At 41.8% G+C, this 24856-nt stretch overlaps 1 long non-coding RNA gene across 1 annotated transcript in view; it reads left to right on the forward strand.

Annotated features, from left to right (window-relative positions):
- Positions 1-24856, forward strand: part of LOC114816403 — a 53938-nt gene that overhangs the window by 26603 nt on the left and 2479 nt on the right. The window contains exon 3 of the long non-coding RNA XR_003764204.2: positions 24343-24506. This is a non-coding gene — a long non-coding RNA (uncharacterized LOC114816403). The remainder of the gene's footprint in view (positions 1-24342; positions 24507-24856) is intronic.

Raw genomic sequence — 24856 nt, forward strand, 5'->3', positions numbered from 1 at the left:
GTCTTCCTTCCTAGTCTGTTCCTTTCCATACCCTTGAATCTTGCTCTCCTCAACATCTTTAAAGCAGTCAAGCAAGATGGAGGACCGTAACCTCGTTGTGAGCATCGGACATGTCTACCAGGCCAGTTCAGGGGTTCTGTACACAGTAAGTGCTCAGTTAATACCACTGATTGATTGATAGAAGGAATTTCAGATTCTTTCCTCCTTCTCTAGCCCATGAAATAGGAGGCAGTTAGACTCGTGGAAAAAGCATGGGTCTGGGAGGCTGGAGACCTGGTTTTGTCCCGCTTTTGCTGTTCACCTCCTATGTGAACATGGAAAAATTATAGAACCTCTCTAGATCTGTTTATTCATCTGTAATAGTGGGATAAAATGTCAGTCTCTTCCTCTGTCACAGGGATGTTATGGGGGGAAAATGAGGAAAAATCAAAACCCTACCCAAAAACAAGGTGGTAATAATAATAATTATGATATTCGTTAAACACCTATTGTGTGCCAGGCAATATTCTAAGCTCTGGGGCAGATACAAGATAATCAGATTGGACAAAGTCCCTGTTCCACATAGAGCTCACAGTCTTAATCCCCATTTTACAGATGAGGGAATTAAGGCCCAGAGAAGTGAAGTGACTTGCCAAAGGTCACAGCAGTCAAGTGGCAGAGCCGGGATTAGAATCCATGACCTTCTGACTCCCAGGCCCTTGATCTATTCAGTAAGCCCTGCTGCTTCCTCTGGTATCATAACTGACTTCTAGAATTCTGTGTACATGGGATTTGGTTTGCCTGAAACAATTCTGAAAGTTCCACAATGGACTTCCACCCTATAGCAGTGGCAGAAAAGAGGATTTAGATTATTTTTGTCCCTGATCAAGAGGGTGTGGGCCCTACTCCCTTGGAGTAGAGGTTTGGCACCTTTAATAGCAAGGCACTCCTGGGGCTAGACTGATTTGGCAGGGCTTGAGTTCAATTGTGAATTTCTCATATTCGCATGCAATTCGGGACTCTGCAGCATGGATTTTGCTGCGTGTCACTGAAGAAGCAGATACTGCAAGCAGAATTCTTTATCAGAAAGGGAATCCCCCGCATGACAGACCACTTGATCGCTGCCTACCTCTTTGAAGAAAGCCGATCAGGCGACAGAGTGGGACTTCCCGGGGAAGAGTTTCTGGGGGACTCTTCTCTCCTCTGATATTGAAATATGCTTTGAAACTGAAGTCCTAGAGTTCAGGATCCTAAAAGCTGGGGCAGGGGGGAAGTGTTTAGAGGCTACTCTCCACGCTTGACCTAATATGTCTTCCCTCTCCACACCAGTTCATCTATCAGCCTGGGAAAGAGGCTAAAATCAGTCAAACAATGACATTCATTGAGTGCTTACTGTATGTAGAGCACTGTTCTGAGCACTTGGGAGAGAAAAGAAACAAGAGTTGGTAGATTCATTCCCTGTCTACAATGAGCTTAAATAACCTCAATGTATCAATTTGCTCCTTTGAATGTAAATGAATTTGAATTTAAATTTGTACAGTAATAGTTCCCAAGCATTCCAACTTATTCCCAACCCTCTCTTCTATCAATCAGGAGTATTTAATCAATCAGTGGTATTTATTGAGCACTTACTACATGCAGAGCACTCTTCTAATCACTTGGGAAACAATAATACAACAGAATTAGCAGACATGTTCCCTGACCATAGTAAGTTTACACTGTAGAGGGGGAGACAGACATTAATATGAATAAATACTTTATAATAAATAATTTAAAGATATGTACATAATTACTGTGGGGCTGGGGGCGGGGTGAATATCAAATGTCCAAAGGTTACAGAGGACTTTATTGAGCACTGTGTGCAGAGCACTGTATCAGATACTTGGGAGTTTGATACAATCTACCTACAATCAAGTAGGTAGACCTGATCCTTGCCCACAGGATCTTACAAGCTAGAGGGGGAGACAGATATTAAAATAAATTGCAGATGGATAGGTACATAAGTGCTGTGGCGGTGGGGTGAAAATCTCAGGTCTTAAAGCGTGCAAACCCAAAGGCATCATTTTATATTAAGCTCATCTGGTTCCAGACAACCTTTCTTTCACTCATCTATATCTCCTGACTATCCACTCCCTGTACACTCCCTGTACACTCCTTGACTCACCCTCCACTGTACACACTCTCCCAAACGAAATATTCTGAAATTACTATTTCAAAAAAAATAAAAATCCACTTTTCCTCTCTGTACTTGTGTTAGACAAGCAGTCTGTTTGGCTCATGTGGGAACTTTCAGAATTTTTTCAGGAATACCCAGCCGTTAATGTGGGAACTTTCAGAATTCTTTCAGGAATACCCAGTCGTACACACACAGAGCTTAAACCACAAAGATATTTAGCAGGTAGTGTCATGTTGCCCCACCTTCTCCCACCCTCCCTCTCTCTCTGGACTAGGCAGGGTTTCTGTGTCGTTTCCTTGCTTCTCACGTGAGTCCCTGCTGTTGCTGGGAGCGTCAGTGGGGAGGAGAGGCGCAAGGGCCTTGCCGGTTTTTCAAACCATCAGACTTGACAGCACCAGGGGATCGCCAAGTCCCCCCCTCCCTCCAAAGGCCGCCTAATACTTCCTACTACCTGGCTGCCCCCAGAATCTCCACACAAACCAGTAAGGACTCCCTGCTTCTGGGGCCATTGGCTCCCAGACCTAGGCTGCTGCTGAGTGATCATTGATCCCGTCACCTGGAGAGGTCCTTGGGCTCAGCCTATGGAATCAGGGGGTCCCTTCTCCTTGCCTCGGTGGAGCCCAGCATGCTGTTCCCTCCCACAGGTGAAGATCATATCGAGCGTGTGGGACGGCAGTCAGTGTAAGTTCCTTGAGAGCAAGAATCGGGTCTACTAAATGGCTTTGTATTCTCTCCAGTGTTCTGTACAGTGCTGTGTATAGTGCAAATGTACAATGAATAATACCGACGGTAAGCTCATTATGGGCAGGGAAAGGGTCGGTTATATTGTTATGTGGTACTCTCCTTAGAGCCTAGTACAGTGCTCTGCACACAGTAAGTGCTCAGTAAATATGATTGACTGATTTACTGATTGACAGAGTGATGGCCAGCTCCCTAGAGCAACTCCAGAGGGTGGCGCGAGTAGCACACCCATCCTCGTCTGTATAACAGCTTGCTGCTGGTCTTGGACACTCCCTATCGCTCCTTGGCACACCCTATATTTCCCTGGGGACAGATGTCCCAATTTCTTCTGGGAAAGTCCAGCCCTGTCACGACCCTGTTACTCTTGTTCTATTGAAATCCCAACCTTGTTGAGACTTGACGGGGCAAAAGAGAAAGGCGTCCTCACCCAGAGAGTGAGAAAGGCCCTGTGGTGATGAGGGAAGACTTGGCCATTCCAGGCAACCTTCTCGTTTCGGAGATCAGTCAATCAATGGTATTTATTGAGTGCTTACTATGTATAGAGTATCTAAGCACTTGGAAGGGTACAATACAACAGAATTAGCAGACACGTTCCTTCCCCATTAATATCCTTTACAAAGGCAGATATTAATATGAACAAATGAGTATTTTGTAATATATAATTGAAAGATATGTGCATAAGTGCTGTGGGCTTGGGGGTGGGGCGAATATCAATGATCCCAGTCCTGATCCCAGCAAGAACAAACAAGCTATTAAGAGGCAATAGCAATCAGAGGATATGACATTTATTTGTCTGCTATGATTTTCTTAGACAGAGATGGATTCTTCAAAGCAGGAGAGATCACGTGTGAAAGAGATCACATAAACAGTTGCCGAGAGCAAACTGACTTCTCATTATCCACCAGAATAGTCCCAAGGATGTGGGCTCCATTGTGGTATTTATTGAGCGCTTACTATCTGCGGAATACTGCACTGAGCACTTGGGAGGTTACGATGGAGTAAGCATACATGATCTCTGCCCTCGAGGAGCTACAGTTTAGTGGGGGAGACAGGCATTAAAAGGAGTTACAGGTAGGAGAGGCAAACAAATGTAAAGATACGTACCTAGGTGCCGGGAGGTAAGGCAAGGGGTGAGTCCCTTAGTGTTTTAGAATTATGAACTCAAGTGATGGAGTAGGAAGGGAAAATCAGGTGACGGATGAGAGATTAGTCAGGGAAGTTATTGAAGGGGATGTGATTTTAGTAGGGCTTTGAAGATGGGGAGAGAGGTGGTCTGTCTGATATGAAGGGGGAGGGAGTTCCAGGCAGGAGCGAGGACTTGAGCAAGGGAGTGATTGTGAGAGGGATGAGAGCGAGACACATTGGATCAGTTAGTATTAGGAGAGAATTGTGCAGGCTGGGTGAAGCGGGAGAGGAGGGAAGAAAGGCAGGCAGGAGAGAGCCGATTGCCTTGAAGCAGATGGTGAGGAGTTTCTCTTCGATCTGAAAATGGATACGTAAACACTGGAGGTTCTTGAGAAGTGGAAAGCCACGCACAGAATGTTGTATTTGATTATATTGTATTCTCCCAAGCACTTAGTACAGTGCTCTGCATCCAGTAAGTGCTCCATAAATACCGTTGATTGATTGAGAATGTTTTTTTAGAGCCCTGAGAATGCCCAGGGAGGACACCGTCATTTTCAGTTTCTGAGCATTGTCTGGGCAGGTAATTTAGCTCTTGAATTAACAGACCAAAAAACCTTAATAGAAAGGGTTTAGATTTTGGAGGAGGTAATCTTGGCTCTGGAACTCAGTTCTGGCTCCTTCTGTTGGCACATGAGTTTGTAGCTTCCTCATATGCAATGCTGAATGCAGAAGAGGCTTAAGGAACAGCAAGAGAAGCTACTACAGGTGCATTCATTCTAGATGGCAGGGACTGTGTCCAATCTAATTTTTTTTATTGTATTTGTAAGCTTTTACTATTTGCCAAGATGGTGAGATGAAAGATAATCTGGTTGGACACAGTTTCTGATCCACATAAGGCTCATGGTTTTAATTATCATATATCTTGATCATCATAGTAAGTGCCTAACAAATATAATAATAATAATAATGATAACAATAATAATAGCTCTTTCTGAGCAGCTAGGCATTGTGAGGAAAAGAGATTTGCTCCTGAAGCCTCAGCCTGTCTTTTGTGCTGCCACTGTGTTAACTTTTTTTTTAAAGGTACTTGCTAAGTGTTGGCAATTGTTTCAAGTGTTGGGGTTGATACAAGTTACTCAGGTTGGACACAGCCCCTGTCCCACATGGGGCTCACAGTGTAAGTCATGAGGGAGAAAAGCTATCAAATCCCCATCTTCCCCTTGACTCTATTTATTGCCATTGTTCTTGTCTGCCCGTCTCCCCCGATTAGACCGTAAGCCCGTCAAACGGCAGGGACCGTCTCTATCTGTTGCCGACTTGTTCATTCCAAGCGCTTAGTACAGTGCTCTGCACATAGTAAGCGCTCAATAAATACTGTTGAATGAAAGTTGAGGAAATAGAGAAGTGAAGTGACACGCCCAAAGTTTCACAGCAAACAAATGGCAGAGCCAGGATCAGGCCCCGGGTCCTGCGACTCCCAGGCCCGGGTTCTTTCCACTAGGTCATGCGGCTTCCCTTCTTGTGTGAGAAAGGCCGTGGGAGATGGAAGAACGGAGCGATTGCATCTCATTCTAGCAACCTCAAGACTTTGCCCACACAGGTATGAACCACCAGGGGCAAGGGCTAAACCGACCTGCCTTTGGCCTCTGCTCCACATTGGGTCTTTATCTGGGTTAGGTTGGGCCCTGGCCATCCGATTGCAACTTAAAAAGAGACTCGGGCCAAATCTCATCGTGTTCCACGCCTCCTCAGAGCTGAGATGTCTGAATGGAGAATTCCCTTTGATCCGATAGGGGTGGAACAAGATGGGAATTTAGCCCAGAGAGATTAGAGCAAAATAGATAAATAATTTCAGTTTGTACAAGGAAAATTGGGGTTGACTCATTGAATGTTTGCCATGTCATCAATGGGGAGGTTTGGTTCATATATTTTATTGTGGATTGCAAAAGCAAACTTGATGCAGTTCAGGGTCATTTTCTGGACTCCATAGCTATTTGCCATTTCACCAAAGGTACGACTAGTGTGAACTCGAGGGTAGGTGTAGTCATAAAGACTCACCACAGTTTAGCTTGATAGACTAGTTTTGCAGTCGAGCAGACCTGATTCAGGATCTGTAGACTAAAGGAAGTCTTCCACACAGACATAGCGATTCAAGAGGTTTCAGAGGTTTTAAAATGTCATTTCATGGAGTTTTCCCCAAATGAACCAGAAAAGGGAAAATTCAGTCCCCTAGCTGGCATCGCTTTAATATAGCCATCTGTGTTTCTCATACACCTCAGGGTACTTCGGCACCTTATTTTTCAGGAGCTAAACTCTGGTATTGCCCACTCTGGCACACCTGCTATCCTGAGGGTCTGAGTTTGGCTGCATTTGATTCATGTGGAAAACTGCTTCTCGACTAACTAGAGGTTAAAACGTTGAACAATTGTGTACGTGTGTGTTCGAGAGAGGGTGCTTTCAAGGCTTTTCTCCTACCCATAGGTCTTCACATTTTCCCAATCTCAATCCCTTCCTCTCATTGTTGTTGTCATCCCTAGAACTATCTGATAAAATCCTCACCAGTGTGTTTAGTCAATCCATCCGTCAGTGGTATTTATTGAGCACTGACTATGTGCAGAGCACTGTACTAAGCACTTGAGTGAGTGCAACATGACATAATTTGCAGACACGTTCCCACACAGTCTGAGGGGGGACAGAAGTTAATATGAATAAATTGGGGTTTATATTGTAACCCTCTGAGTTTGGATTTTGTGCATTTGGTGTAATCTCTAGCTGTGAGCTCCTTGTGGGTAGGGATCATGCCCACCAACTCGATTGTACTGTAGTCTCCCAGTGCTCAGCACAGTGCTCTGACCACAGTAAGCACTCAGTAAATACCGTGCATGCCTCCTTGTCTTTAGAATCTCTTTTCTTTTCAGTATCTACATTGAAGGAAAAGACATTTGTGGACCATTTACAATAATATTTACGCTGTGATTTTAGTGCAGTGCATTACATTTCCATTGGTATTATCAGACAAAGTTTTTTTTCTACTGAGAAAAGTTAGAACCTACATTGGAAATATCAGGATCAAATCTGAAATGGAAGCAGGAAATGGATTTTATCTTCTGCATGGAATATAATGTTAATGCCATCGGAATATTTTTTCGCTAACTTTCTGAGAAGGAAAAATGTTTTGGGGGCATATGCAGCATAAAGTATTTCACAAAGACTGGAGCACAACATTTTTAGGAGCATGCCAATTTGAAAATTTTGGAATAAAGAAGCTCTCCAAAATAGAAACTGCTTTGGCAGGTTTAAAATGTTATATCAGTACAGAATGATTTCAAATTAATGGGCAGAATTCAATTTTGTTCATATGAATGCTTCAGTTTGGGAAGCAAGTCAAGTGGAGGAGTTATTCAATGGTTTAAAATATACTGAATTATTGGAAATTCTGCATTTTAAAAAGTTAAAAATTAGAAATATGTCACAAAATGGGTGCAAGGTATTGTATGCTTATATTTAACTTCAGACTATGGCTGGAGGACTAGAAAGGTTATTCTAAGCAACATTGAGTCATAAGGCTTCAGGCAAGTTTTTGGTAAAATTTACTTTTTGGAAAAGTTCTGTGACCTCTAGTGCAAGGAGATTATCCTTGTTAGGGAAAGCCTTTTCAGGCTAGTCAATCAAAAAATGGTATTTATTGAGCACTTGCTGTGTACAGAACACTCTACAAAGTCTGTGGGAGAGTACAATATAATGAAGTTGGTAGATATGTTCACTGTTAATGCCCAACGAAATATGCCCCAGTCACTTTTTAATTCAGGACTGACCTTTGTTTGATTAATTAGTCGATCGGTAGTCTTTATTGATAACTTACTCTCTGCAGATCACTGAACTAAGCAATTGGGAGAGCCTAGGGAGAGTAGACATGATCCCTGCCTCAAGGAGTTTACAATCTAGCAGGGGGAGATAGAAAATAAATTATAGATAGGAGAAGCAATAGAGTAAAAGGGGAAGCAGCATGGACTAGTGGAAAGATCATGAACCTAGGAGTCAGAAGACTGAGGTTCTAATTCCGGCTCTGCCACTGGTCTGCTCTGTGACCTTGGGCAAGTCACTTAACTTCTCTGTGCCTCAGTTACCTCATGTGTAAAATGAGCATCAAGGCAGTGAGCCCATGCAGGACATGGGCCGTATCCAACCTGATTACTTTGTATCAATCCCCAATGTGTAGTACAGTGTCTGGCATATAGCAAGCGCTTAACAAACACCATAAATAAGTAATAAATAAGCAAATATAAAGAGATGTGCACAAGTGCTATGATGGGTTGGGAAGGTTGGGGTTGAGTAGCTCAGGGTTTAGGTGACCAGAAGTGCTGAATTGGGAGAAGGGGGGAAAATAGGGTGGGGAGATGAGAGACTAACCAGGGAAAGCCTCCTGGAGGAGATATTTCTGCAGGATCCTGAAGATCATATTACTCATGATACCATTCCATTCAGCTGTCTGTGCATCCAATGTAAGGTAATGACATAGACTGTGAGCCGGTCATTGGGCAAGGATTGTCTCTATCTATTGCCGAATTGTACATTCCAAGCGCTTAGTACAGTGCTTTGCACATAGTAAGAGCTCAATAAATACTATTGAATGAATGAATCTAAAAGGAATGTGGCTTTTGTCCTCATTAACAAAATGATGTTGTATAGAAAGAGAGCAGTGTGAATTTTTTTCTTGCTTCCCGGCTCTGGGCAGACTAGCACTCTGCCCATCTTGAGCATCAGTAAAAGACATCAGGATTTGAAGAAAATGCTGATAAAGTACTTTGTTCTTATAAAGATTCTTATATTCTACTATTTCTCCTATCCCTAATATATTTTATAGACTGTCAGCTCCTTGTGGGTAGGGATCCTGTCTGTCAACTCTGTTGCATTGTACTTTCCTAAACAATTAGTATACCGCTCTGCACAGAATAAGGATGGAATAAATACCACTGAATAAATATTACTACCACCACCACCACTACTACTGGTATTTATTAAGTGCTTCCTATGTGTCAAGCACTGTACTAAGTGCTGGAGTAGATACAACTTAATCAGGGTGGATACAGTTCCTGTCCCACATGGAGCTCACCATTTATGTAGAATTTAATTAAGTAGGATTTAATCCTTATTTTACACATGAGGAAACTGAGGCACAGAGAAGTTAAGTGATTTGCCCCAGGTCAAATAGCAGACCAGTGGTGGAGCAGGGGTAAGAACCCAGGTCCTCTGACTCCCAAGCCTGTGCACTTTTCACTAGACCACACTGCTTCCCAATGTGGCCTAGAATCATTTGATTGATTTATTCTCTCTATAGACTCACATTTCTTCCTGCCTCCAGGATATCCTCACATCAGTGACCTGCTGGTGATACGGCCAAAAAGCAAATTCCCCTTCTGCCATTTAAACCTACTCCTCTCCTGATTTTACATTTCCCATCACAGAAGCTAGAAACCTTGGTGTCGTCTTTGACTCCTCTCTGTCTTTCACCACCCACGTTCAGTCTGTCTTCAAATCCTGCTGGCTTTTCTTCCACACTATTTCTTGGATCTGCCAAGATCTGCCATTTCCTCTCCATACTTGTGGCCACCACCTTGATCCAAATCCTCACAATATCTGTGTGCTTTCCCTTTTTTTCCCCATTGTGTGTGAACTATGCCAGTCTGACTCCTCAATTAGACTATAAGTTCCTCAAGGGCAGGGACTTCTTATGTACTCCCAAGAGACTGAACTCTCTTGTTTTTCAAATCCCTGACAAACTCACTTTTGAAACGGAGAGATTTTCTGCTACCAAGCCATTCCCTTTCTGAGCTTGTGAGTTAGAGACATATTTTTCGGGTTTTTTATTCAGAGCTGCTAAGATGTACCCACAGTGATTATATTAAATGTTGTATGTAACTTTGGCCATGATTCTGCAACATTTGCCTCTGCATCCGTAACTTGAATCCAGAATCTGGGTGGAATTTCTTATTGCTTTTTTTTTCCCTTCCTCAACACACTAGTGAAGACATTCTATTCTGGGGTGATGTAAGACATTTTCCTACCCATCTATTTTTCTTTCAGATTTTTGGAGTCATCTCCCTTGAAAATCAATATATTGCTAAAAACTTAATTTACTAAACAACAGTCCACGAACCTCTAACTCTACCTGGAATATCATATCCTATTGTCTCTAATCTTTAAGAATATCTGCTCAGAGACATATTAAAGTATGAATTTTATGTATAGTCTCTCTGTATTCCAAAGCCATTATCTCTAAATGTATAATAAAAGTGCATCACAAACTTTGCTTTTTCTCCAATCACATAAAAATGAAGATAAGAAAAATAATTTAATTATGATATTGACCTTATTCTATACTAGAGACCATTAGTTTAGGTTGTTTGTGATGCACAGATTCACATTAAATATCCTTCAATATAAAAATCAAGCTAAATGCTGGGAGGATATCTGTGTTGAGTGTGTGAATGTATCACTCTGAGTCACAAGAAGTAAATACACACTAAACTTTTATATACAGTGCACAGCTATAACAGGGTCACTGCCTGTCTTTCTTTACCTTGCTGCTGGTTCATTTGTAAGGAGGTACTTGTGTTATTATTTTTTCCTTTACAAAGGCAAACTTAAAGCGTCCCATTTGGCAATGGAAATTTCACAGTTAAACACTATAGCATTCTCTTGGTACCCTAAAAATCAGTTTTATTTTGCGTCTGCATTGTATGTTTTGAAAGTGAGGGTTACAGTATTTTCCATCTTTCCTACTTCTTTCCAGATTTGGTTGGCTCCATACCAAGGTGTTTCCACTGGGTAAAGCCGTCCTCCATTTGGTGTGATGCTGCCCTGGACCTTATTAGTTAATGGTGTTTATTAAGCATATACTGTGTGCAGAGCACTATACCGTAAGTGCTTATCATCCAGGAGAGCAGGGTTTAAGTTCCCATGTATCTCCACTCCACACATGCACCCCACAGATTGAATTAGCTCTGGGCCGTTGCACTTTGATGGATAGCTACTTGATCACATTTCATGCTCCAGTTGTCTCCCACCACTGTCCAGAGGTATCCATAATCTCTCTGTGGTATTTATTGAATGCTTGACCTTGAAAAAGGTAGTATTGTCAGGAACCTAGTGGCCAACTTTGCCACTCTACTGTCTTGGTTGCTAGGGAAAGTCCATTCTGAGAAGCGCAGTGGCCGAATGGAAAGGACGCCGGCCCAAGAGTCAAAGGACCCGGGTTCTAATGTCGTCTCCACCACGTACCAACTGTGTGACCTTGGGCAAGTCACCCAACTTCTCTGCGCTTCATACCCCTCCTCAGCAGAATGAGGATTCAGTATCTGTTTTCCCTCCTATTTAGACTGTGAGCCCCATGTGGGACCTGATTAGAGAAGCAGTGTGGCTTAGTGGAAAGAGCACGGGCTTGGGAGTCAGAGGTCATGGGTTCTAATACCAGCTCTGCTACTTAGCAGCAGTGTGACTTTGGGTAAGTCTCTTTATATCTCTCTGCCTCAGTTACCTCATCTGTAAAATGGGGATTAAAACTGTGAGCCCCACATGAGATAACCTCTTTACCTTGTATCTACCCCAGCACTTAGAACAGCGCTTGGCACATAATAAGCACTTAACAAATACCATCGTTCTTATTATTATTCTCTAACAGCTCCTAGTACAATACTTAGCACATATTAAGCACTTAATAAGTACCACAATTATTATTACTCTGAGAAGGAGTTTAGCAACCTAGTGGGTGAAGCCCAGTCTCTCCTCAGCTTTCAGTTCTCTAGTGGGAGATGTTTTTTTCCTGTGGTCTGTCTGGGCTAGAAGAGTTCTTGTATCTGATCCAGTCACCTCCATTTGGGGTTGTTTATCCTCATGGTAGAATCAGAAGTCAACGCTAAAGGATAGTCGACCAGCCAAAGGCTGAGAATCACTGCAAAAGTTGCTCAAATTCTACTCCCAGAAAGGAACCAGGAAATCAGGAGCATTCTCCACCCATCCTCCTAGATGGCATGTCACTATGGCAACAGCAAATGCTCCCATTTGCCCCGATATTGCTTCTGAAAGCAATGCCTACTGTGTGACCTTAGGCAAATCACTTAACTTCTCTGTGCCTGTTTCCTCCACTGTAAAATGGGGATTCATTAGTTGGACTGTGCACTCCATGTGGGACAGGGATTGTGTCTAATTATCCTGTGTCTAGACCAGCAGTCAGAATAGTAAGCGCTTAAATACCATTTAAAAAAAAAGTTCCAGTGCTGCTCCTTCAGTCCACTGGGTTTTATAAAGGAAGCATCTGAGGGGAGAAAGGACAACACTTTGATTATTATACTTGTGGCATTTAAGTGTTTACTATGTGCCAAGCACTGTACTAAGCACTGGGATTCAAGCTAATCAGATCAGAAACAGTTCCTGTCTCACGGACACTCATAGAGTCAGATCTAAATCTAAAAATGCAGTCCAAAGAAAAGTCTTCCAAGCTATTATTAATCATGGCAGCTTCTCTGGAGATGGCTGGATCAGGCTGTATTATTTTTGGATGTTACAGAGTTGATTGCTGGATGTTACTCCAAAGAGTGTAAGGACCCAGACATATTCATTGTGGACTCTACCTATTGTGATAGAATGGCACAATGCCATTCTTGACGTCCATGCCAAGATGCTTTTATAAAACCATTAAGAAAGCTGTACTAATGAGATATTTAGAGGAACATAATCCCTGGAGGTTTGCATATCAGGGAAGCGGTGATGCCACAGGTAGGGGTTGTATGTGAATTTACAGAGATAAGTCTTCAGGAAAGCCAGAGCAGGAAAATCTGTTCTGTCATCCCACAAAAAAAGAGAAATCAAAGGAGCTTCCAGCAAAAAATAGCATTTTATTTTTGTAGTGTAGGGGTCCTCTACTGGCTTACTGGAGCTCTGCTCCCAAAGGTTCAATAAAGTGACATTGTCTCATATGATAACCATAAAATAGAAGTAGTACAATCTTGAAATATAAAGGGTTTCTTTGATTTCACTAGTAGACAATGTGCCACGACTTTGAGGTTTTATACGTAACTCTGCCAGGCTGTAAACTCCTTGAGGTCAGGTAGCATGTCTACTAATTCTATTGACTTTCTCAAGTGCTCAGTACATTGTCCTGGACGCAGTAGGTGCTCAATAAATACCTTTGATTTATTGAAAGCCAGTGAAGTGGCATGACAAAGGCACCACTGTCATCCATACAAGATAGAAATAAATGCCTAAAATGAAGGGAAATGTGTAGAGTTGAATGGTACGTTAAACCTGAATGAAAAAGCCTTATGCATGTTGGTTTGGTTATGGCACCTCCTGTAATCAGTGGTATTTATTTAGTGCTTACTATGTGCAGGGCACTATACTAATTGCTTGGGAGAATACAATGCAGCAGAATTAGCAGACATTTTCCCTGCCCATAGTGAGTTTACAATCTAGGGTTACAGCTACAGTCCTGTAATGAGGATGTTAACACTGATAAACATACAAAAATGGAATTGGATTGTTTAATTTTTGGCAGTACACATCCCACTCCAAGTCAGTACCAGATTTCAGTTCACTTGTAAGATTAATTCCCCTGAAAGATCTCTGGGGCAGTGTGTAGTGCTTGCTAACCTGGAAGAAGACTTAAATCCTCAAGACTATTTTGAAAAGCTTGGCAACACTGCCGTAGCAATAAGCTATGCTATAGAGAGGCATGATTAAGGTGACTCGAGATAATTATTCAACAAAGACAAGGAGCATAGGAAATCAGCCTAGCTAGAGGTCTTCCCTGACTAAACCCTCCTTTCCTCTTCTCCCACTCCCTTCTGCATTGCCCTGACTTCCTCCCATTATTCATCTCCCCTCCCAGCCCCACAGCACTTATGTACATATCTGAAATTTATTTATAGTAATGTCTGTCTCCCCCTCTAGACCCTAAGCTCATTGTGGGCAGAGAATGTGTTTGTTGGTATATTGTACTCTCCCAAGTGCTTAGTACAGTGCTCTGCACGTGGTAAGTGCTCAATAAATTTGATTGAATGAATACAGATGCCCCCAGATCAGAAGACCTAGCAGAAGGCCAGACCCAAACTTGGGCTGGCTCACAATGTCCACTTTTAGAGGGGACTATAAAATCCCATTAGCAGTAAGACCCCCTGATTCTTCCCTTAGCCTACCCTATTTCCATCTCTATCTTTTCTTCTCTTCTCTCTGTTTCAGAAGCAGCTGCTGCTATAGCACAGGGCCTTTCAGGGACCTAGGACTAATCCTCAAAAACCTCCAGCAGCTACCGTCTCAGATAAAGCAAAAATTCCAGACTGTCGGCTTCAGACTCTCTATCAGCTATCCTACTGATCTACTCTCTTCTTCCCCAGATCCCATTCTACAGTCCTCACCTACCTTGCTCATGACTCCTGACTCTAACCCATTGCCTTTCCTCTGGATGCTCCCTGCATCAAGCACACACACACAAAAATCCTCTTCAATCATCCAATCCTTCCTAATTTCCCCACTTTTCTGATCAGGCCACCCGACTTACCACCTTAACATTCCTGACTATTTTCTTGTTTTTCATGTTCTTAATGATCTACTTTTGTTTATTTATCATTGATCTCTGCGTTTATTCAGTGGCCTAGTGGAAAGAGCATGAGCCTGAGAGTCAGAGGACCTGGGTTCAAATTTTGGCTTCACCAGGTACCTGCTGTGTGACCTTGGACAAGTCACCTAACTTCTTTGTGCCTTGGTTCCCTCATCTGCAAAATGGGGATTCAATTAATACCTGTTCTTCCTCCTGTTTAGATTGTGAACCCTTTGTGGGACCTCATGATCTTATATTTACCCCAGTGCTTAGTACAGTGCTTAGCACATAGTAAGCACTTAAAAATTACAATTATTAATGTAATTACCTATTGTACATTTGGCAATCTGTGTCCATTTTTCTTCCCCATTTCATTTTAACCCCCTCAAGAGTAATAATAATAATAATAATGATGGTATTTGTTAACGTCCTTTGACTCCCAAGCCCGTGCTCTTTCTAATAAGCCACGCCGTTCTCAGTACCTGTTCTGCAGAGAAGCAGCCTGGCTTATTGGAAAGAGCACAGGCTTGGGAGTCACAGGTGATGGGTTCTAATGCCGCCTCCACCACTTGTCTGCTGTGTGACCATGGGCAAAACACTTAATTTCTCTGTCTCATTTGTAAAATGGGAACTAAAAGTGTGAGCCCCACGAGGGACAACCTGATTATACTGTATCTACCCCAGTGCTTAGAACAGTGCTTGGCACATAGTAAGTGCTTAACAAATACCATAATTATTATTATTATTACCTAGTTCAGGACTCCTGTTACAGGCGGTGGCCAATCTAGTCAGTCAATCCAGTGCACTAAACAACTATGGTTTACAGCACTCTGCAACTAAGAGCCTGGGACAGAACAATTAAAAGTAGAAGAGACATTCCCTGCTTTTAAAGAGTCAACAGTCTAATGGGGGAGAGAGGAAGTCACCAATGCTTTTCAAATAGTGGGAACAGCGTAAAGAATCGTGCTACAACCCTTGTTAGCAGAAGCATGTCCGGTTAAATGGACAAAGACAGGTAAAGTAACATAAGTCTTGATATAGGTAAGAGCTAAAGAGAGGTGAATAAAAACATGAGTGCTAAAGCTGGCTGTTGGTTGACATGACTTGTAAGAGAGGAGAATGATCTGGAAATGTCTCCTGGAGGAGGTGGGTTTTCAGGAGGGCTTTGAAATAAAAGCTGTTGTTGATGAGGTTGATAATGATTGAGTAAACTCAATCCTCCAATTAGCTCTAGAACTGATGTCTAAATGCTGATTGGAGATGAGCTCTGAACCCGGTCTTTTTTCTTATTACCATCACTTTGCAAGCTGTGTTCATCTCTGTAGGATTGATACACTTTGTTTTTTTGGTGAAGGCATTGGCTTCTGGTGGCCTCTAGGACTCCTGTCAAGGGGGGAAAGATATTCAAGTGCCTAAATTACTGAATTATCTACTTTCACTATACTGTCACCTAGAGTTCTTCTCTGCTGAAACCTTGCCCAACAACAGACAATCCGATTTTACCTATCTCAGCCACATTAGGGAGAAGAATGATCATCACAATAGCATCCCAAACTTATGAAACACCTTCCAAACACCCACACATTTACTTTCCTTCTATTCCACATGTAGATATACACCATCTCCCACTATATAGGGGAGACACCGCACGCACACACACAGATTAATACTTTGATGTATTTAGCGTTTTCAGCTAATTATACCTTGCAGTCTCATGCTAATTCCCATTTGAAACATTTGGCACTCGTCCTCCTAATTCATTTATATTAATGAGGGGAGGATCCTCTGAGCAATAATCAGTTAAAAATCATGACTAGCTTTGTTAATAAATACCAGATTGGTGCGTGGTATTGTATTGGCTTGGCCTTAATTAGGCAGCACAGAAAGCAGTACCAAGAGGGAAATGCTCATAAATTTTTCTTATAAAGTCTAACTGCTCTTTTCCTTCTATTTGCATCTTGGAAGTAGAGAGAAAATTTGTGATTTTGAAATCCCTTAATTTCCCCACACTTAAAACATCTTATCATTAATTAAGATATAAGTTGGACATGACCGTTTCGCTGATTGAAACCGTATTTATGAAAATCTTGTGGGGGGGGTGGAATCGTGTACCATGCTGCCAATTAAGTACGGCTTGATTGAAATGATTGCTTTAAAGAACTGAAAGATTGCCTGCTGATTAATCCTTGGAAAGCAGTTAAGAGTCAAATCCTGCAGGTTCCAGCACAGCCCAGCTCTGTAGGGAAGGGAAGCTATGGCAGAGAGCTCTCAATGACAGGGTGATCTGGGGGTTTCCTGTCTACACAACAACCGGCAATGATTCAGCCGCTTCTAAGACATATCTGTCGCGAGACCCAAAGTGAAATAGGTGAGAAAATTGAAGTCCCTTCCCATGCTGTCCAAAGTAGTGGCTCCATCAGGTTGGAAGGAGGTACCATTGGAAAAGAAAGATGCTTTGCTGCTTCCTGTTTGGGGAATAAGCTAAGGATGGAGCTCTCTAGGGCTCCCCATCTGGCAACTCTTCCAAGAACTAAATTTGCTTGCAATTTCAAATAAAGCCTTATGAGGCATTTAGACTTTACTTTCGGTCTCTTGTAAGTATCCTGTTAAATAATGTATGCATGTTGAAAATGAATCATATGCTTGGATGGTGTAAGCGGGTTTAAGAAATGTCTGTGGGCAGAGCGACTGGGGAGACGACCTATTAAATAGCTCTTCCTTGATTTTTTTCAGTGTTTCTGGCATAAAGGCTCATGTTTTTTCTTAACTCTCGGGTGGGGGAATGGAGAGAAATTCTCAAGAAGGCAAGAGAGTGCTAACCCTATCAGGAAACTCGATAGTTTAAAGGTGATGTTATAATTTGGGTCTAAGGCTGCCTGGGGCAAGCATTTTTGCTCAGAGTATTTTTTTTTTTCCTTAAAAAGGCACACTCTGGGGCTTGTATCTAGGAGATTTCCATTTATTTGTACATATTAACACCTTTTGAACATTTATAAATTTTGCATTTAATTATTTCTATTAAATGTGAAAAGCAACAATCCAGAATGGGCAGTTTATGTTTCTACATTTTATTGAAATGAATTTGAGTTGATGGGTTTTCAGAATCTGTCGCATTAAATCAATAATGGATTTACTAAAGCAGCCCAATTATTTGGAGGAAGGAGGAGGCCTGCAAAAGCATATAAAAGTGGAGTGAGGTTGTTTCAAGCCAAAAAAAAGTTTATTAGCGTGTCATGAACTTGTGCAAATAAGTACCAATTAGGTAGCTAGTATTTAAAAACTATAAATATATTTTCCAATCCCTCCTATCTCTGGAGCCATAGTTTGCAAAAAACATCTGTTCTCCACACAAATTGTGTGTGAGTGTGTGTGTGTGTTTGTATGTGCGCACATGCGCATTTGGAAGAAAAAAATTGATTTATGCTCTTCTGGGTTATGGTAGGTCCTTTCACAGTGCCCAAATATTTATTTGCCTGGGCTATCATATCTTCTTCAATTCAGTGATGCTGCCAGACAGAGCCTGGAACAGCATTATTCTATCTAATTTGGGTCCTTTAGAGACTAGAAGCAGTAGTATTTGCCAAAAATATTCCAAAAGGTAAAATACCGGTGTTTCAAGCTTTTATTTTTTAATTATTATTTTTTCATTCTCATAGTCAATGAGGCTGTCTGAAAAGGGACAGACGATACAAAGCCAAGATGAGGAAGAGAAGAGGCACCTTTAAATTTAAGCTTCCCAATAACAAAATGAAGAGAAAGCATGTCACAACTTTTGTGAGGGAAGGGATTGAAAAGTCTCAAACACAAATGAGTTCACTGGGTGCATTCTGAGCTTGAGGACAGTAGCGTTCATGTGTCAGGTTATTTAACAGAATATTCAGTACCCATGTGGAGGGGGATGTTCATTTCACATGGGACCACATCAGAAGCAGCAGTGTATTTCACTCTTAGCCCCTTCTATGATGATCACATTTGAATATACATTGTCTGAGCTGAGCATTACCTCTGACACACTGAGTTAATGCACGGCCTAAGATGGGCACAAACCACAAAGCTACCTTTAACTAGCACAGAACAGCAAGTAGAAATTGATTAAAACACGCATTCTCTTAATATAACGGCTGGTCTCTGTATAGAAATTAATTAATGCTAATAGTACACAATCAAACCTGCTTTTAGAAATCTTCTCAGAACATTAACTAAAATGTTCATCTTTTTAATGCATCCGACGGAGCCACTGAGACCAGCAGCTTTGCTTGCTCCATGCAAATGTGGAGGGGACTCACAGCCTGAATGTGCAAGTGGTTCGCCGAGAACTGGCTCCACTCAGCCTTTGCCTTTGGATTTCTTGTTAACCTGATCCTGGTCCCAGTGCCATGTGTGAGGTTGTACTATTAGCTGCTACAGATTGAGGTGGCGGCTCAGGGAATCAAGGCCAATAATGCATGCAGATTGAGCCATGGAGTCCAGAAGGAGATAACTGAGAGAAAAAGAGGGAAGTGCATTTAAAGAGGCAGGTTCTGGAGGTGGAGTTCACGTTTGTAAGAAATGGGTAATTCACGGGATGATCCATGACATAGAACTGGGTTTTCCCATTCATCATAATGCCCGGCTTCTTCCTCAACTCCCAAATTAACTAAACGGAAGGGCAGGAATTTATCTCCCACCACAATTGTCTTGACAATTGTCTTGTCATGTCTCATGCCTTCGAGTTGTCTCCGACCCGTAGCGACACCATGGACACATCTCTCCCGGGACGCCCCACATTCATCTGCAATTGTTCTGGTAGTGTATCTTCAGAGTTTTCTTGGTAAAAATGTGGAAGGGGTTTACTGTTGCCTCCTTCTGTAAAGTAAACTTGATTCTTCATCCTCGACTCTCTCCCAAGCTGGTGTTCTCCAGCACAGGTGAGCTTTGGCTCGTGGCAGATTGCCTTCCACTCGCCAGCCACTGCCTAAGCTGGGAATGGAGTGAATATGCCTCTGCTTAACTCTCCCTCTTGTAGTCGAGACTGGTAGAGTATTGGAATCTCTCCAGGTGTGACCCTAAGATGGGGACCCCATATATTAGAACAGCCTAAATAAGAGTACTGGACAGTAGGTGGCCAGTCATAGCCAATAAGGTTTGTATCTCATGATCATAAATGAGACTCCCCTAGGTGGTATATCCAAGTATCAAATCAATCAATCAATGGTATTTATTAATCTATTATCTTTTTCAGAACTCTTGGGAATATACAATACAATACGATTCCTGCCACAAGGACTTTATAGTTTACAAGGCAGGGAATTGACTGGGGCTTCAGGAGGACTTTTGTCTTTATTTGCACTGAATTAATACCATGCATCTGTATAGTCATTAATTAGCATCTTCTTTTCCCCAAATATTTACTGAAATCACAGTGTCATAGTTCCTGAAAATCAGATGGGTGGTGGCACTGGTGAAGTGAGGACACGGCAGGTAGAATGGATTGTCTCCTGTACTCTTCCTCCCAGCCTTGAAGATTTGCCTTAGTACTGAAGCCTTTCTAGGTAAATGTAGTGACATGGAATCTGAAGAAAGAAGGAGTGACAGGAAACTTTGGGGCCATCGGTGAAAAATGATATCAGCCATTTAAACTCCTTGACCTTGTAAGAGAGATTCCATTTGAGAAAAATGGAATATCTCTGAGGCAATCAGTCAGTGGCATTTGGAGACTCAGCATGGCCTAGTGGATAGAGAATGGGCCTGGGAGTCAGAGAACCTGGGTTCTAATCCTGAATCCATCAGTTGCTTGCTGTGTGACTCTAGGCAAGACACTTATCTTCCCGGTGCCTCAGTTTCTTCAACTGTAAAATGGGGATTAAATCCTATTCCCTCATACTTAATAGTAATAATAATCATGGTATTTAAGTGCTTACTATGTGATAGGCACTGTACTTAGTGCTGGGGTGAATACAAGCAAATTGGGTTGGACACAGTTCCTACCCCACATGGGGCTCACAATCTTAATCTCCATTTGACAGATGAGGGGACTGAGGCACCGAGAAGTGGTGACTTGCCCAAAGTCACAGCAGACAAATGGTGGAACGGAGATTAGAACTCATGACCTTCCAACCCCCAGGCCCATGCTCTATCCACTACGCCAAGCTACTGAGCCTCAAGTGGACAAGGACCGTGTCCAACCTGATAAAAGTGCATCTCCCCCCAACGTTTAGAACAAATGTCATAAAGGAAACAAAACCAAAATTTTATTGAGGCTAATTCTATGTAGAGTACTGTATTAAGCGTTTGGGGGAGTGCAATAGAATAGAGTTGGTACGAACGCTGCCCACAAAGAGCTTACAGTCTTCAGGGCAGCAAGGCTCATGACTGTATGCTCGTTATGGACAGGGAATGTGTCTGCTAATTCTTTCATTCATTCATTTGATTGTATTTTTTGAGCACTTACTGAGTGCAAAGCCCTGTACTAAGTGCTTGCAAGAGTACAATATAACAACAAACGGACACATCCCTGCTCATGATGAACTCACATTCTAGAAGGGGAGACAGACATTAATATAGATTTTAAAAAAACTGAATTCTGTTATACCATACTCTCCCAAACACTTAATATAATGGTCTGAACATAGTAAGTGCTCAATAAATACAATTGCATGATTGAAATTCTCAAAAGTGGAGATGTGGTGGTGTCTTTTGGACAGATGGAGATGAAGATATTGGTGCAGAAAACCCAAATATACTGGCTAGGGCGTGGGTCAGAAACTAGTGGCTTGCAAGGTAGATTTGGCTCCTCTCAGAACCCAGAGTGGTTTTCGAGTATAGGTGCCCACCCACAGATTTGGAATTATTAGGGCAACCTCATTGTCCAGGTCTGGGAGAAGTTGAGAGAAATGGCTGTGGCAGCTGCAGTTGTGGTGGAGGAGGAAGAGGATGAAAACAATCCGATGCATTTTTATCTTCCCCTCTCCCTTGAATACCTTCTTCTCTCAGTCTCCTTTCTCCTTTCTTTACCTCTGTCTCTTCTCCTTTTCCTCCTACTGCATCCCCTCCACTCTCCCTTCTCCCCTTTTCCATCCCTCCTGGCAGAAACAGCTGTTGCTATGGAGCTGCTCTTTGGTTGCAGTGACATCATTACATTGCACCCCACACGATGTGACATAGTGATGTCATTTAAGACACTGGAGACCATAAATGGTATGACTATGTATACCAGCTATTTAGAGGTTTTATTTTCTTTGGCTCTTCTGCACAAAAAAAGTTGGCATCATCCGGCTAAGGAGTTCTGAGCTGTAACAACCCTTTGCTTGCTCCCAGCTACCCATATTGCCTAGATGTTTGAAATGAAATGCACGATAAAATCAGGTTGGGGAGGATATTTCCTTGATGTAGCACACTTGTTCAAATACAGTTTTTTTTTGTAGTTTCTGTCTAATTCTTCCTTTCTGGAATTGGATCTGGGGGAGGCCAGGTGTCCCTTTTAAAAGGGACTTTCAAGTCTCAATGGACTTCAGGAAAGCACCTAAAATCCAGTGGAGTAAGAGGAGCCTCCCAGAGATGCCAGCACCTTCTTTAGACTGTAAACTCACTATGGGCAGGGGATGTGTCTATACACTGTTATATTATACCCTCCCAAGTTCTTGGTACAGTACTCTGCATTCGGTAATCACTCAGTAAATATGAATGACTGACTGATTTGATCATCAGCTATCCATTGGATGAACTTCCTCTTCAATCAGGAGATGCGTACATATTTGGAACCTTATTAGAAGAGAGAGGGTACCTGCTTGTATACCCTCATCCCAATGCTTTTCAGTTCTCCAGCGCTGAATTGCAAACAAAGATAGACCATTTAACAACCTTGCCTTTCTGTTGTCTTTTTCCTTCAATTTCATTCATTCATTCAGTAGTATTTATTGAGCTCTTACTATGTGCAGAGCACTGTACTAAGCCCTTGGTACAAATGTACAAATGTACAAATGTACAAATCGGTAACAGATAGAGACAGTCCCTGCCCTTTGCCGGGCTTACAGACTAATCAGGGGAATTTCAGATGCATCAACCGTGAATTTATCTAAATTTATCTTAGAGAAATTTAAATTTAAGAATCTAAAATTTAGGAATTTAAGAATTTAAAGAAATCTAAATTTATATTAGGGAAGCAGCATGGCTCAGTGGAAAGATCCTGGGCTTGAGAGTCATAGGTCATGGGTTCGAATTCTGCTCCGCTGCTTGTCAGCTGTGTGACTGTGGCCAAGTCACTTCACTTCTCTGGGCCTCAGTGACCTCATCTGGAAAATGGGGATTAAGACTGTGAGCCTCGTGTGGGACAACCTGATTACCCTGTATCTACCCCAGCGCTTCGAACAGTGCTCTGCACATAGTAAGCGCTTAACAAATACCAACATTATTATTATTAAATCTTAACACACATCCATGTGTGTCATAAAGATCCAGAGGTAGAGAGAGAGATCAATCATATAAAGAGTGCTTATGTGAGTAGAATGTAACAGAATCTATAGGTACCTTCCCTGCCCACAATGAACTTGCAGTCGAGAGAGAAAAAGAGAAAGAGGCACAAAAAGAAGAGAGATGGAGTTTTTAAATAATCTTCAAACATTTTGATACCATTTAAAACTGCCCCTGATTCAGTAGCTGTTCTTTAGATTGGTGACTTTTGAAATTATTTCCTTTTTAGCTTATTTTTTTTCATTTGCACCACTAATCGGGCTATTAACACTTATTTCTATCTTTTAATGCATTTTTTAGCTATCTCATCACAGTTCTAAGATAATGCAGGCAAACCCTTCAATATGAAGAGTCTCTAATTTTCTCCAAATCCCTTGCTGTCATGTAGTCATTAGGCCCAAAGAAAAACACATGGTCTTGGTGATAAAGAGATTTCTTCTCCTCTCACTCTATGGGATTTTTTCCAGGCCAAACTTGCTATACCAAGTTTTATGTGTTACACTGAGTTCTCCAAAAATGCAGCGGATGTATTCTAGAAGAATCTCCCATTATAGAGAAAAAGCATTGCAGTTCTTACTCTGAAATAGCATTTCAGTGCTCACTCTTTGACATTGGGTGTAGGTTCACAACTGTTTCTTCTGACATCACTTTACTTTCGATCCAGATGGGCACTTGTTATTGGAAGAAAGTTCCCCATTCTTCAACAGCATTCTATCCAGATTATGTAAGAAAAGCACAAGTGTTGCTATGAAGTTGTCAGTGTAACACTGCCCTTTTTCCTAGTTGAAATCTTTTTTTTTTCCTGAGATCCGTTGATCTTGTGTAAAAATAAACTCCCTAGGAAAAAAAAAATCAACACTAGTGTGTTAATAAAAAAAAACCCAAGACATCAATCCTTTTACCCTTTCATCATTTATTCGTTTGTATTTTATCAGTATAATGAAACAATCTAGCCTGAGGCAGATTTTTTTTTAATTGAAGGGCTATGTTTCTTTTTTTTTCTTCAACAAAATCTAAGTTTCTTAGTAAAAGTTAAATCTTACTGAAGCTGTGAAAGTGTAACAGGCACCATCCATATTTTAGTATATTTTCATAGACCAGAATTTCAACAAATGTCTTACCTATATATTAGTAAGACAATGCTAGAGTGACTAGGTTTATCTCCCAACTCCTTTTTGGCTTTAAACTTTTACAGCAATGGCCTAGGCAAAGAACCCCCTCAAAGAAGGGGGTTACTGGTGAAGGTAAGGCACTAACCCCTAAATCTTTACATATCCAGATCAAGATAAAAAAATGGCAAGGTGTTGCTTCAGACTGAATAAAAAGGAACATTGCACACACCACCATAATCCCATGAGAGAAGCTATATCCTCCTTCTGCAATCAGAATTACTCAGGGAGGAGATATTTTACTGGATGGCACACTGCAGTTTAAAGAAAAAAGGTAAGAATTTCCTGGAGTTTGTTCTGTAGGATTACATTTGTGTTTTAGTACTTGTAATAGTGAGTTCTACCCTCTTCCTACATTGCACATCGCTTCCCCCGCCACCCACCCCTTTCGCAGGTAATGTTGGTAATCTCATTTTGAACTGAACACTTTCTCTGCCAAGTCCTTGGCTTCTGGCTGATCCTACAGTAATTGCTGCTATTTACTATTTAAGCATCTTCAGACATTTTAGGAATCTCATGTTTAGGAGTGGTAGCCCACTCTCTTCCTTTCCTCATGGGTTGGACTGCTTCCATCCTCTTCCCTTGAGATATATTATTCACTGAGCTTCCTTACCATTCCAGGCC

This window comes from Ornithorhynchus anatinus, chromosome 1 (genome assembly GCF_004115215.2).
Source record: "Ornithorhynchus anatinus isolate Pmale09 chromosome 1, mOrnAna1.pri.v4, whole genome shotgun sequence".
Classification (NCBI taxonomy): domain Eukaryota; kingdom Metazoa; phylum Chordata; class Mammalia; order Monotremata; family Ornithorhynchidae; genus Ornithorhynchus; species Ornithorhynchus anatinus.